This window comes from Pinus tabuliformis, chromosome J (genome assembly GCF_031772625.1).
Source record: "Pinus tabuliformis cultivar Carrire ecotype Pingquan chromosome J, CPIR1, whole genome shotgun sequence".
In the NCBI taxonomy this organism is placed as follows: Eukaryota; Viridiplantae; Streptophyta; class Pinopsida; order Pinales; family Pinaceae; genus Pinus; species Pinus tabuliformis.
Genome location: NC_142295.1, coordinates 1,647,423,201 through 1,647,437,571, shown reverse-complemented (window position 1 = coordinate 1,647,437,571; position 14,371 = coordinate 1,647,423,201).

Genomic DNA, 14,371 nt, shown 5'->3' with positions numbered 1-14,371 from the left:
AATGAAAGGTGTCCAAAAATAATTATCCCCCAAACTCATCAAATGAAATTCATCCCAAGATGATTGAAAATTTTTTTATCTAATCAAGCAACAACTTACATGAAGATCCAAAACAAGTAGTACATCTGGTTAAGTAGGTTCATTTCAATGATTCTCAAGGAAATTTTGGGAAAGCGCATAATGCAAGAAATCATAATAAAGAGAAAGGATATACAAATAGAAATGATGCAGGAAAAATAAAGAACATGTTTCATCACAAAGAATCCACAATAAATAATTGAACATGGGTCAAAAATCAACAAATGAATATGTTTCATGAAAGGATTGAACAAGAAGGAAACATGACTCCTCTAAGAAAAATCCTTCGAAGATCGAGATCTCCTTCTTTCCCCAATATCAAAGTAAGTTTCTTGGTTATTGTTTCTCATGTACAAAGTTTGGACACAAAGAAAAATATTATTGGACCAATGACATGGTCAGGTTTAGAGGATATGATCAGATACCTAGATGGAAACATGTGAACCAAATAAAGAAAATGCCTCAGCCATTTCAACAAGTATTGAAGCCTGGTGTTGAATGTCACATATGTCACATTGAAGGTCATATAGTGTGAGATTTCAAAATTAATTATCAATGGTACAAAAAAATATTTGCCATCAGTCTTAGCAGATGCCAACGAGGTCAAGGAAGACCTCAATTAGGTCAGATTCCTTAGATCTAATTACTTGAAGTAAGCTTCTTCAAGCTCAATACTTGTCAAATCAAAACTTGAAGAGGCAATTACTATTTGAAGGAAGTATGTGGAATATGTTTAGATTGTGATATCTCATATGTAAAAAGGATGCAGACATACAATTTCTTCCTATAGATTAAAAAAAGGAGAATAATCTGCGTAGGATAAAAGTAACAACCAAGAAATGGAAGCATTATCTCAAGGGTAGTACACGCACAAGAATATTGATGACATGATCTCAGGGGAAAAACAAGAAAAATCACAAGAAAATAATTGAAGCATGATCTTAGGGGGAGACTATATGTTAGCAAGAAATGAGCATGGTCTAGATAGGTCCATAGGATTATCCAAGAACAAGCGCTCATAAACATGGAAACTTTCTAGAAATATCCGTGACCCTTTTCCATTGATGTCAAAGGGGGAGAGATTGTAGAAATTGATTGATGTAACAAGGAGAAGTTGTAGGCATCACACTTACATTTGGGCAGGGAAAGATTGCAACACTTCACTTGTGCAAGAGGAGCTCTTGATTTATTTTGACATCCAATCACCATCAATGTCTAGGGGTGTTTCCATCAATGAAAAAGGGGATATTGTTGCACATAGTGTTGTCAATGATGACAATAATATTTCATTGATGTGAAATGAGAGCATGGGGCAATAGCAGCAGGGCCATACTTGATGATCAAAGAAGTAACAGGACACTTTGTGAAGTGATATGATACTTGACCTCTTGTAGGATATCATTGATGTCAACTCAGAGCATGGGACAATAGAAGCAAGGCCATAATTGATGATCAAAGAAGCAGAAGGGATCTTTGTGATGTGATATGATAGGTTTACCTCTTGTAGGATCTCATTGCATGAAGATATGAGTGCTTGAATTTATTCAAGTTTTTGATGAACTTATGATTCTAAAATATCTTACAAATATCATGGGTGCATATAGCTTGTTGATACCTTTCTAATGTTGTATCCTTCTCAGAAAATCTCCTCCCGAATGAGAATTTATGGCGTATTGAAAATAAACATTAGATTGGGTCAATTTGTAAGGGTAAACTATAGGGCCAAACCTAAATTGTTAAAGGATTAAATAATAGGTAATTTTCGAGCACATCCACTGTCAAATCAAAGCAATGGTCACAATCACACAAAAATGCAAATTGTTTAAGGATGTTAAAAGGTGTGAAAGTTTCAGACAAATCAATAGTGTCTCCAACACATCAATAGCTAGATTTTAGAGAAATAGCATGACTGAATCCACCAAAAAGAACCAAATGTCAACATGTGGCATCATTCTATTGTATAGTGATGTGGATAATATTGACGTTAGCATGTTGATGTGGTGCCACTAGGGGTGTCCATGTGGCACTGACAAATGGCCACATTGGATTGTGAAAGGGCTGAAAACAAGTGACTAGTAGCACCCCTCATGGGTTTCCATGTGGTTTGATGATGTCATCAAGAAAATAACCAATGACCCTTGGGATTGAGTCACATGGCATGGTCACATTGAAAATAAAAAGAGGGCCAAGTTTTAATGTGTTTGGGTTCTGCCCTTGGTCACAGAATGTCGGCTCCAAATGGTCACATGGGGTATTGACGTGTTTAAGTTCCAAATACATAGGGTGAATGGGCTGTACCATGGTCTTCCCTCACACTCCATGGGACCACCATTAAAATTTAAATACACATGAGGCACTTAGTCTCATACCAATGAATTTTTAACAAGTTTTGAACATAGATAAATCATTGGCGAGTTCAGAGGTACCTAAATTAATATTTTGGTTTGGTCATAATGTGGTTGGTCCATCTGCCTTGGGAAACTACATCATGTATGGATGTTATTAAGTTCATTTATGGTTTCAATGTTGCTCTAGTTTGCCTCTGATTCATTTTTCTAGATAGAATTAGAACGCTTTGACTATATATATATATAGTGTAGAAGCCAAGGAATGTTGTCAATGATCTTGCTGTTGAAGTTAGAGGCACATTGTTAATGATATCATTGTTGAACATGAAGGTATAATTCATGGCTAGTCGATTGGCTAAGCATGTTGTTAATGGTCTCATTGTTCTGGTTCACCTCTGATTCATTGGTTCGGTTAGACGTGGAATGTTTATGAGTGTTTATATAATATATATCGAAGCCAAAGATATATGTCTTGTCCATTCATTTGGACTGTCCACAAGGATTGTTAACAACCTCGACTCATTTGAGTTTATGCCACTAAAATATATGAATGTGAAGGGATATCCATCACAAGCCCCACCGAGCAGCAGAATTAGTAGACATCATGAGTTGACTATATGAGGTCACGGGTTTGACCTTTACCACTTGACATGTTCGATGTTATTTATATATATATGTGATTAATCTATCGCATACTTGACATTTGGCGGTGATCGGAACCAAAATCTAGTAGCATGCATGGAAACAAGTATTTTATCAAACAGTGAATATAATATATAGTATATTATGGCTTTTGGTGAGTTTTGGGAGCATTATTTGTCCAAATGGAGATCTGGAAGAACCTAGACGATCACAGTTCAAATATTAAAGTAAACATAGGGGTTTGATCTTATTTTGACTCATATTTAATGTTCAGAATCTCTTTTGTTCATTTTGAAGGTTTATGAGCATGTTGTAGGTGTTTTGGATACATGAAGTTAAAAGGTTCTAAGGAAGGGTTTGAATGACCAGATTGAAGCATTATATGGGAAGAAATATGACAACTAAGATGAGTGATTGATATGACAATTTGGTGTAGTTTGTATAGAAATACAGTGGTTGTATGGCGATGTAGTGGTTGCAAGTTGTGTGGAATTTACAGCAAATAGTACAGTGACAGTGTCTATGGTAGTGGAAATATGTGAAGATTATGATTGCAGTTTGTGAAAATCCCTTTATATGTAGTTATATGTGATTATAGTAGATCTAGTCTGAAAATGAGATGAAATAGAGGTCCATAAGGAAGTTGAAGAAGGAGGTTGGTGCCTCAATTAGGTTTGAGCCTATATTACTAAGGTTAGACCCTACTCATTTCTGAGTGTGGAGCATGTTATCACTCATAATTTTCCTTAGAAGTTATCAAAAGAAGGAAGTAATCGAGGTAACCAAAAACCAATCTTTTAGGCTTGGGATCTAGCCAGCCTAAGTCCAAAGAGGGCTCTCTCTATGTAATTTAGCTTTGTTTTACTAGGATTCTAGGCTAGTTCTTAGTGTTCATGGGGTTTTGGTTTTGATTTTAAGGTTTGGTGGTGGAATTCTTGGAACAGATGGATAGAGCCAAGGTCTTTAAGCCATTGGGCTATGGAGTCAACAAATGGATAGAAAAATAGGATCAGTTCATTAAAGGGAATGTTGACAGGGTAGGCTAGCAAAGTAAAGAACAAATATGTAGGCTAAATGGGTGGAATGATCCTAACCAGGGTGAGAGGGCACTTAAGAATCCTCAAACCGGGGCTAAAATGAAGAACAGGGGATAATCATGAACAAAGGGAAATTAAGAATCCTTTGCTATAGATCACAAGGGATAACCTAAACTAAGGAGCAATCAAGAATTCCTTAACTTAGATTTGTGAAGAAAACATTTAATATGCATAATAGTCAAGACAGAGTGCAGTTAAGCAATTTCTGAAATATCATTCCATGTTATAGCATTCAGATTTTTAGAGATACAAATAAGATTATGGAAAACTCAAAGAAAATAACACTAAACTTAAGAAAATACTTATTTGAACTTTGCTTTGCACAAGAATCCAGTGAAATATCTGATCTTTATTCCTTGATCCAGCTAGTTGATCCATTCATTGACACAATAGAATTTCAAACTAAAGAACAATAATTCTATAGAAATGCTTGGAATCCACCCTACATACTTCGAATTGTGAAGTATATATATGGAAAAATATTACAAAATATCTCAAAACAACTTGATATTTATTCTAGGAAAAAAAATCTCTTCTAGCAAGAAGATAGAGACAACTAATGAACTATTTCTTGTTGTCCCCTTTATTGTGGTTGTGCTGGCTTTTATAGTTGAATTAGAACCTTTTAAGCTGGCTGATAGTTGTGGCATTTTTACGTTGGAGTCTTCTTTACTTTGATCTTTCATCTGATACTCTTTGACCCTGCTACTCTTTGACCCTATTGTGTTGTTTTTACCTGTTTCATCCTACTGCCTTCATATTTACTGTGTGGTAAATTTTAGCTGTTAATTCATCACAGTAAGTCAGTCACAGTTCCCCACCATTCTGAATCTGGTAATTTCACATTTATCATCCTCCAGTAAATCTCATCAGCCTCAGTATACTTCAGAAAATTGGGCTTAGTGTGGAACAAATGTTTTACGTCATGCTCAAGGAAAAACAAGTTCTAAAATGTGTCATATAATACTTTGCTTGTTGGCGGGGCTTTAACAGATGAAGAACTGGCTTGTTCCTTAGCCAATTTTCTAAGTTTATCCCCATAGTCTGACTGTGTCATGAGTTTTTCATTAATGACCATAGGACTCGGTAGACCTTTCTCGCTCAAAATTTGAAATTTAGCCATGAACCTATCAATGGATACCTGCATATTGTGGCACTTTTCTTCAAAATTAAGCATAAGGCTCCTTTTGGAAATGACCTTCTTTATTTCTAAAATGGTGGCATTTTTGTCTTCAATGTTCAGCTCATGTAGCTCATATTTGTTTTTGCTATTGAGGAAATGGATCAGTCTATTTGCATCCTCACGCTTATTTCCCAATTCCTCCTGCACTTTCTCGATAGCTTTAGTAGCTATCTTTACTAGCTCTGTTTGCTCAAAAATAACTTGGACTAATGGCCAAATGTCATTGACAGAGTCAATGATATGGGCCCACAACATTTCTTTGGTTTGTCCAAGTGGCTTCTCAAGTGTTAAATCCCCTTCTAGGATTTTGACCCTCTCACCCATTCTTTGGGCCCTTTCTGTTTCTTCTTTCTGCTTTAGTTGGGCAAGTTTGCAGTCTGTTTCCAACTTTCCACCTTTTCCTTTAGCTTTTTCATCTTTGTAGCCTAGATAGATATCTCTTCCATGGCTTTGACAAGTTCTACTTCTTTCTCTCCTCATGGACCTGTTGTTGATGTAGATTCCATTGTTGCTAGCAAGTTTGTTGCAAGTGGACCTGTAGGTGTTAGTGATGTTGCCAAGGTAGAAGGAACTGTTGTGGATACTGTGGGGATGACAGTTTTGGAAGTTATGACCAAGTCACTTTGATTCAATTGAATTAAAGTGTTCAACTCCTTCTCTGTCTCCTTGAGTTGATTATTCAGCTTTAGGACTAAGTCCATGAGCTCTTCATGTCCTTGCTGGGCTTATAGAACCTCTACTACTTGTGGATGATGTAGCTGGGGTATCTTTAACTGTTTCTTCAATGCAACTATGTCATCATTCTTCTTTTTAATAAGTTGTTATGCATCTTTTATATCCTTGGGATCGTGTCCCAATTCAATTACTAAGTCCTCTAAGGACTTGATCCTGGTGTCCTTGGCCTGTGAGGAGGCCTTCTCTAATTGGAATTGAGCTGAGATATTGTTCAAAGAGTTTTGTAGCTGGTGGGCAGCTATGGCTTTACCTATCAAGGTGGAGTATATCATCTCTCCAGTCTGTTTATACAATTCAATCTGGTCTATGGGATGAATATCCCTTGCCAACAATTCAAAATCTACCCTTTTGAAAACTGGTGTTCTCTTTGGCTGCTGGGCTATAGGCTTCAAAAAGGTCATTTGTAGCTTCCCCACCTTAATGTCAAAGGTTGAAATTAGCCTTGTTTGATTGGTAGGGGTGAGTTTCACGTATTAATCATAAGTTTGGGCTTTTAGCCTCTCATTTCTAGCCTTGATTTCTTTATATTTTTCCTTGATATCTTGGTATTTATCTACATGGATTCTGAAGGAAGATACTTCCACACTGAGTTTCCATTCCAACATCTATTTTTGTGAAGTGGAAGGCTCTTGTGTTCCTCCAGATGGAGTGGCAGGCCTACTTCTTCCTGCTTCTGTATTGGTGAACTCAGCTGAGCCTTCAGTGTATTCCTTCTCAGAGGTTGGATTTAGCCTTTGCCTCTTGTTTGATTCCTACTGTAAATCAGAGGTGGCCATCCCTAAAGTGGAAGCCCTTTCTCTGTTTCTTTTTGGGGCCTTCTCCTCATTCTGACGAGTCTACATGACTAGAGGAGTGCTCATGGTAGTCTCTGGATTTTTTGGTACCTGTAGAAAAGAGTTTTCATCAAGCTGCTTTTCTAAATCAATAAGAGCATTCTCAACATCTACTTTGGTGCTATCCTGGTATGCTAGGGTACCTTCCAGCAATTCTGTTTTATTTTCATAAGCTTCTATCTCAAGTATGGGATGGTGAATGAAAGGTCCTAGCTTGACCTTTTGTCTCTCCTTTGTGATGAATTCTAAAGGATCATATCTCTAGACAAAACTTCTTTGGAACTTCATCTTTTGTAATATTAAGTCTGCCTCTTGGCTAACCTCTCTAGAGTTGCATATGAAGGGGCCTAGTTGGTATTTTATTTTGAAATTGACCTTTTTCTTGGCATTGACAAATTTTATTTCATCTGCATTTATAATTTTCCTATAGTATTCTAATGCAAACAACCTCATTGGGAGGTACCTTGGTAGCTTGTATGGTGCCAACTTGCAACCATAAATCCTAATTTCTGTATGGTTCTGGTAAAGGTACCAATCACCAACTTTGGTTTGTTTAGATAATTGGAGGACTCTCTTTATTTCTGGATTGATTCTTGGAGGAGGGCTTCCAGTCAACATTGTCATGACTGGGTGTACAAATAAATCAATAAAATCAGAGTAAGAGTATGGAGACTGGTATTGGTGGATCAATGGGGTCCAAAAAATGATTGACCTGGGCTGACCCTTGGTGTCCAGCTTTTGAAGGGTGAATGGGAACTTCTCTAATTGATAATATAAAAACATATGGTACAGAACTGAGGAGTACTTGAAAACCCTTTCATTTCCCATTCTTGTGAATTGCTCATGCATTCTGTCAGCTATGAATGTGGCAAAGTCATAAATAGTTGCAAGAGGTTGTCCTGGGGTATAGATGGACATGAAAGCCAGGATAATTTCATCAATGTACTCACTTGTGGAGTAACCCAAAACACAAGATATCATGGATACAATATTTCTGCCCCAAGGGGAAAATATAGTTGTTATATATGGAGGGGGGTCTTTGGAGATATGCTTCTCTTCTATGATGAAGGTTTGGATCAATTGGGCCAATATTGCAGAGTTGAGTTTGGGATATAAGTCTAACAGGTCTCCAATTGAGAGGGGAGTTAGGTTTGGCCCTGGTTGGAGTTGTAGCATCTCATTGATGGACTTGGAAGTGATGGTGAAAAGGACTTTCTGGTCATGAGTCATGATGGTTTTGTTACTAGGGACATAGAAAGCATAACACATATGTGCAATTTCAGGAAAAACGTGGACTTGGGGGAACTGGTACTTGGGAAAATTTGACTCCCAAAGGCCAATTTCATCAGCATGGTTCAGGAACTTGTCCCTACTTTGGCAATGTACTTTGAGTAGGAGCTCTATGACAGTGGTATCTTTTATCTCGAAATCTCTATCAGCTAGGTGAAGGTGGTCTAGGTCCAAATGGGGCGTGGAGATGGGTCTCACATCCATAGCAATCGGGGCAGCCATTCTCAGTTTTTGTGGATTTGAGTATGGGGGGGGGGGGGGGGGGGTAATTTGCAGTATTTAGGGAAACAGTGTTCAACAAGGAAGAGGCTTGAGCTCTTGAGTATTTTTAATTAACTTTTTACTTAACTAAAACACTCAGAAACTAGTTACTTTTGAAATTGACAAGGTATTTGGTGAATTCTAGTTTAAATACCTGGAACTGGGGTGAATTGGCTCTGAGCAGGATGGTTGGCGACTGCAAGTGGTCAAATGGGCTTCGTATAGGCTGCAAGGCCGACTGGGTTGTCTGTGGCGTCTTTGGAGTGAAATTGTACATGGGTTGATGACTTCGATGTTTTCATGTGTCGTGCATGCTTTCAGAGGCTTGTAGATGAAATTTTAGCGAAAACAAGCAATTTTAGGGATTTTTGGCTTTTATGCGCAAAAAGTTATTCTTTGGCAGGTATGGGGTGAATAGTGGTTAATTTGTCACGTAGCAAAGGGCAGTAAGTCGTTCATTTCGCACCGCTTTTGGGTGCTCAGTGGTATTTGGGAGGGGTCGTCCGATTCCACTCATTGAATGACACGTAGCATTGGGAGCCAAGGGGAAAACCACTCTATCGGGTGGGTAAAGGACAGATGTCAGGTTGGCCCGATATGGATGAGGGTCGTCGAATGAGGAGGGGCATGATCACATGATGATCGGGTGGAGAAACTGCATTGTGGCTAGTGGGGGGCCCGACGAGCAGTAAATTATGGTGGTATCAAGGTTAATAATGGCTTAAAGTGAGATTAGGCCATCAAGGTAATTAACAGAGGATTAAAGGGGCTTAATTAACTTGACCACAGATCAACCAGTTAAAGGTTTTGGTCAGGTTTTTTAGGCGAATATCTTAGTTTATAATTAAACTAGGGTGTAGGGTTAATTTATACATAGGAGTTAAATATATATGGGAAATTGGTTTTTTATCAGGATTTAATATAATAAAGTTAGTAATTAATATTAAAAATGGGCGGAAAAGGGAAAAACGCTAAGCAAAAGGTTTTTTTTTGTGAATTACATGCTTTTCACATATTTACATTAACACTTAGGGTAAAGCATTTTTGTGGGTTTATGGTATGAAAAGTGTTTTATATGGGGGAAAATTGCTTTTCCTAGGCAAAAAGTGTTTTAACCTTAGGAAAAGGAGTTTTATTAGGAAAATGAATGAACTGAAGGGGGGATGAACTTTTATGAGGGAAATCTAGTATTTGATATCCATAAGTCATTGAGCCGAGGGTCCAGTCCCTCCAAAAGTCAGAGAAATGCTCTGAGCCTCTTTGACTTAAAGGTTTTAAATACTTTGAACTTTATTATGGGAAATTAGTTAAGTATAGGGGTGAAATGAATGGGGGAAGTTAATTAATTGACTTTGAAATCCATTTACATGCTTGATTGTCCATTCATATTTGGAACATATGATGAAAGATGATAAATATGATTTTTGTCTAATCAATCATCATACTTCTACAACCTTTCTTTTACTTACCCATCTACTTATCCTACCATTTTTTCTTCACTTTATTAGGGTGCATTTAAGCTAGCAAACCCTTATCAATCCTTTTCTTTTCTTTACAAAATAAACTATCTAATTCTAACCTTATAACTTCCAAGGGCTCAGATTAAACTGATGAGCTCCTTTTATTTACTCTACCTATCTAATTATCTGCCAAGATTACACTGTTTGGTCAGATTTTATTCTCTATCTATAAACAATAAAATTCAAAGCATGAAATAGCCAAGTTTAAATATTTTGACTATCATGGACTGTGGCATGAGTTACAAGTTGCACACAATCATTTATTATACATAAAGGTAAATAGTAGTGGCATTTTGACTTGCACACTTTCATGGTCTCTTTTTGTCTTTTTGGGGTTCATATATTTTCATCTTTTTTTACCTTTTCATGCTTTTTTTTCATTTGATTATTCTCTTAGGACAGACCCTCTTTTAATTTTTTTATTTTTCATAATATGGAAGACATTTGTAGAAAGCAAAGGTATGTACAATATTACAAGGCTTAATCTCAGTAATTCAAAATTATGACTCCTATTGGTATGGGAACCTAACAGAGCCTAGAGTAGGCTGGAGCCTACTCATCCTTGAATTTGGAGCCTCAATCATGTTGTAGTATATATTGAGAAGTTCCTTGCATATTCGAGGTTGGTGCATCATTCAGGATGCAACCTACCGCAAGTGGTAACTTGCATATTTTGGGGGTAGTTTCCTCCCGTAAGTTGGAGCCTACAAACTGATGTAAATAATTAAAGCTCAAACATAAGAATATTTGGTGGTTTTCTCCCTTTGGGGTTTCCATCTAAAACTTTTGTATCCTTGTGTTGTGATTCCTTATTGTTGTTTCTAGTTATGCTACTTACATGATGATGCATTGTGATAAATAATGATGTAATGTTTATGAAATTTTCTACATGAATATATGAGAAATTGATATTAATAAATTATATAATTGAGTCTATACTAATTCACCCCCCTCTTAGTGTGAATTTTAGGCCAACAATGTAGACATTGATCAAAAGCCTCTATTGTTCATGTAGAGATAAAAAAAATTACAAAAGAACCTCCATGAAAAGTGGTCCACATACTTACGACAATTTCATTTCAATATCAAATATAATATAGGAAGCACCAATAACATATGTGAATACCTCAATTGACCTCTAATTGCAACACTAACCATGGTTCCCCACTCTTGCAGACTTGAGGCCTCCAGGTGGCCCCAGCTCTATGAAAATGAAACTGTCTTTGTTACTGTCTACCAAATGCTAAGCATAGGAACCACCATTACTGACATTCATCTTCACGATGAAATGTTATTCCATCTAGGCCATATTTGTGTTCCTTCAAGTGAGCATGCAAAGTTGATTTTGGAAGCTCATTATATTTGGATGGAAAGACACTTTGGTGTGGAAAAGAAAGTGACCATGCAACAAAAGTATTTGTGTTAGCTGAAACTTCAATAATATTGTTGTGTTGTGTTATATTCTTTCCATGACTAGCCCACATAGTTAACTGGGGGGTTAGAAGGGGTGCGGACCCCCCCCCCCCCTCGTTGTGTTGATTGCATAGCAGGGAGGGTCACAGGGGGTTTGATGGGTGCAGGTAACCCCACTCTATCGAGTCTGGGGAAACGCCCTGGGAAATTTTGTTTTTGGACCCTCTATTAGGTTGGGTAGACCTACCTATGGTTTTGTGCATGATTTTTTTCACATGGCTTTGGACACGATGGTTTTCGGTCCATGGTTTTGGACACGATGGTTTTCAGTCCATGGTATTGGATGCTTTGGCATGTATAAATAAGTATTGTAACATTGAAAGGAACATAATAAAAAAAAAGCTGGTAGTCCCGGTTTTGGGATCCAGGGCAAAATCTTTGTGTATATGTGTTTTATGTGTTATGCTCTCGCATTGTTTATTTTATATGTTTTAGAATTCATATGCAAGTAATTTCTGTACGGGGTTAAAACCTACATTTGGTATGAGAGTTATTTTGGCTTCAAGGGGACACCTTTGTTGTTGAGGGGTTTCGCTCAGGCCTGTGGTAGACCTTGTTCAGTGGGAGATCTATGAGATCGATTCTGTTGGTGAAAGAAGATGGCGAGCATTGGAAAGATAAAGATCAAGAAATTTAATGGTCAGAGTTTAGAGTTGTGGAAACTCAAGATGGAGGATCTATTGGTGGATAAAGATAAATGGATCACGGTAGGTCCGAGTAATAAACCAATGGGAGTGTCCAATGAAGAATGGAAGAAGTTGGATCAGAAGGCAAAGAACACAATACGATTGTGTGTCTCAGATTCAATATTGCTAAATGTATCAGGGGAATCTACGACGAAGGCTTTGTGGGACAAGTTAGGGACTTTGTACCAATCTAAGTCTCTGGTGAATAAACTGTTCCTACAAAAAAAGTTGTATTGCTTGAGGATGAAAGATGGAGACTTGGTGACAGAGCATCTGAATGCATTTAATACTGTGGTAAGTCAGTTATTATCTGCTGATATTAAAATTTCAAATGAAGATAAGTGCATCAGTTTGTTGTGTTCTCTACCAGATTCGTGGGATAGTCTGGTTATTACAATAGGTAGCAATACAACTACCTTACAGTTTGATGAAATAGTCTCATCCTTGCTAATGGAGGAGATGCGACGAAAAATAATGGAGAGCCAGAATGGTGATGCCTTGTCTATACGAGGATGGTCCCAAAATAGAAACAAAAATAAGTCATCGAGTGGAAGATCTAAATCTAGAGGAAGATCTAAATCTCCAGGAAAACCTGTAAAGGTGATTCGCTGGAAATGTAGAAAGGAAGGACACTACAAAAGGGATTATAAATCTAAAGCTCCTGACAAAGGAAAAGGATCTGATGATGCTCCTTTTATAGTGGCGATAACCACCTCAGATGAAGGTGGGGATGTGTACTTAGCTTCTTCAAGTACACATGTAGATCATGAGGCATGGTTGATTGACTCAGGTGCATCCTTTCACTTCACTCCCCATAGAGAGTGGTTCTGCGAGTATGAGAAATATGATGGTGGTGATGTCTTTTTGGGGGATGACATGATCTGTAAATGAGATCTAAGATAATTAATAAGGTATTACAGGCTTATGTGCATGGATTAGTTTATGTCATTATATGCAATGGATCAATAAGATTGTGAAATGCACAGACAATGAAGCAGTAAACAAACATAAGAGATAACACATGACACAGTAGATTTTATAAGGAGTTCACCCAATACTCCTCGGCTACATCTCCTGGTCCAGCCTTCAATGGTGGCCTCTCTATTATGTCTTCAAGCAGAGTTTTGTTTACAATAGTGAACTCAATTTGAGCCTCACGTACAAATAGAAATACAATAATAAGAGCTTACTTGAACCTCTCAAGTTCTCTTATGAGTACACAGACTCCCCTAATTCTCTCTGTGTAAGCTCTGTCTCGGCATTTGCTTGCAACACCGCCTCTCTGCCCATTATGCTCTCTGTCTGCGGCTTTTAAAGCTAGCTGTGCTACCTGTTTGTTTCACATCCTCGGCCTCTGAATGCTTAGATTCCCCCTGCCAGCATTTTTCAATCATTGTTTAATGTATGGATGGGAGGTGGCCACCTATCCATAATGCTAGAGTACCCGGATCTCTGAAATTCTTAAGACAACCAAACTACTGAGTTATGCTTAAGTATAGTAACTGCATTTATGATTGGTCTGGACAACATATCTGCAACTTTATTGTGTATGCCCTTTTTATATCCAATGACTAGATGAAACTGTTGTAGGAAACCCATCCACCTATAGTGTCTTGATTGTTGCAACTTAGTTTGGGAGTGCAAGTATTGAATTGGCTGATGATCAGTATGTATTACTGTTTCTTTGCCCATTAAATAATGTTTCCACTTTTTCACACTCTAGACTAATGCATACAATTCTTTATCATATGTAGGATAATTAACTACTGCAGAATTAAAAGTCTCAGAATGGTAGCATATGGGTTTACCATGTTGCATCAACACTGCTCCCATGGCATAATCACTAGCATTTGTTTCGATCTCAAATGGTTGTTGAAGGTTTGGCAATGCTAGTACTGGTGTCGTACTAATTTTTTCTTTCAAGGTGTCAAAGGCTTTCTATTGTTTGCCTCCCCACTGAAACACCTTGTTCAATCCTGTCAATGCATGTAAGGGAGCTACAATTAAGGAAAGTTAGCAATAAACATTCTCCAATATTGTGTTGCCCCTAGGAAGCTTTTAACTTTAGTAGAAGACTTGGGTTTAGGCCAGTTTACAATGACTGCAACCTTAGAAGGATCTATCTTCAATTCACCACACCCTACTATGTGACCCAAATAATTCAAAGATGTTTTTCCAAATTCACATTTTGAGAATTTAACATAGAGATTTTCCTTTTTCAAAAC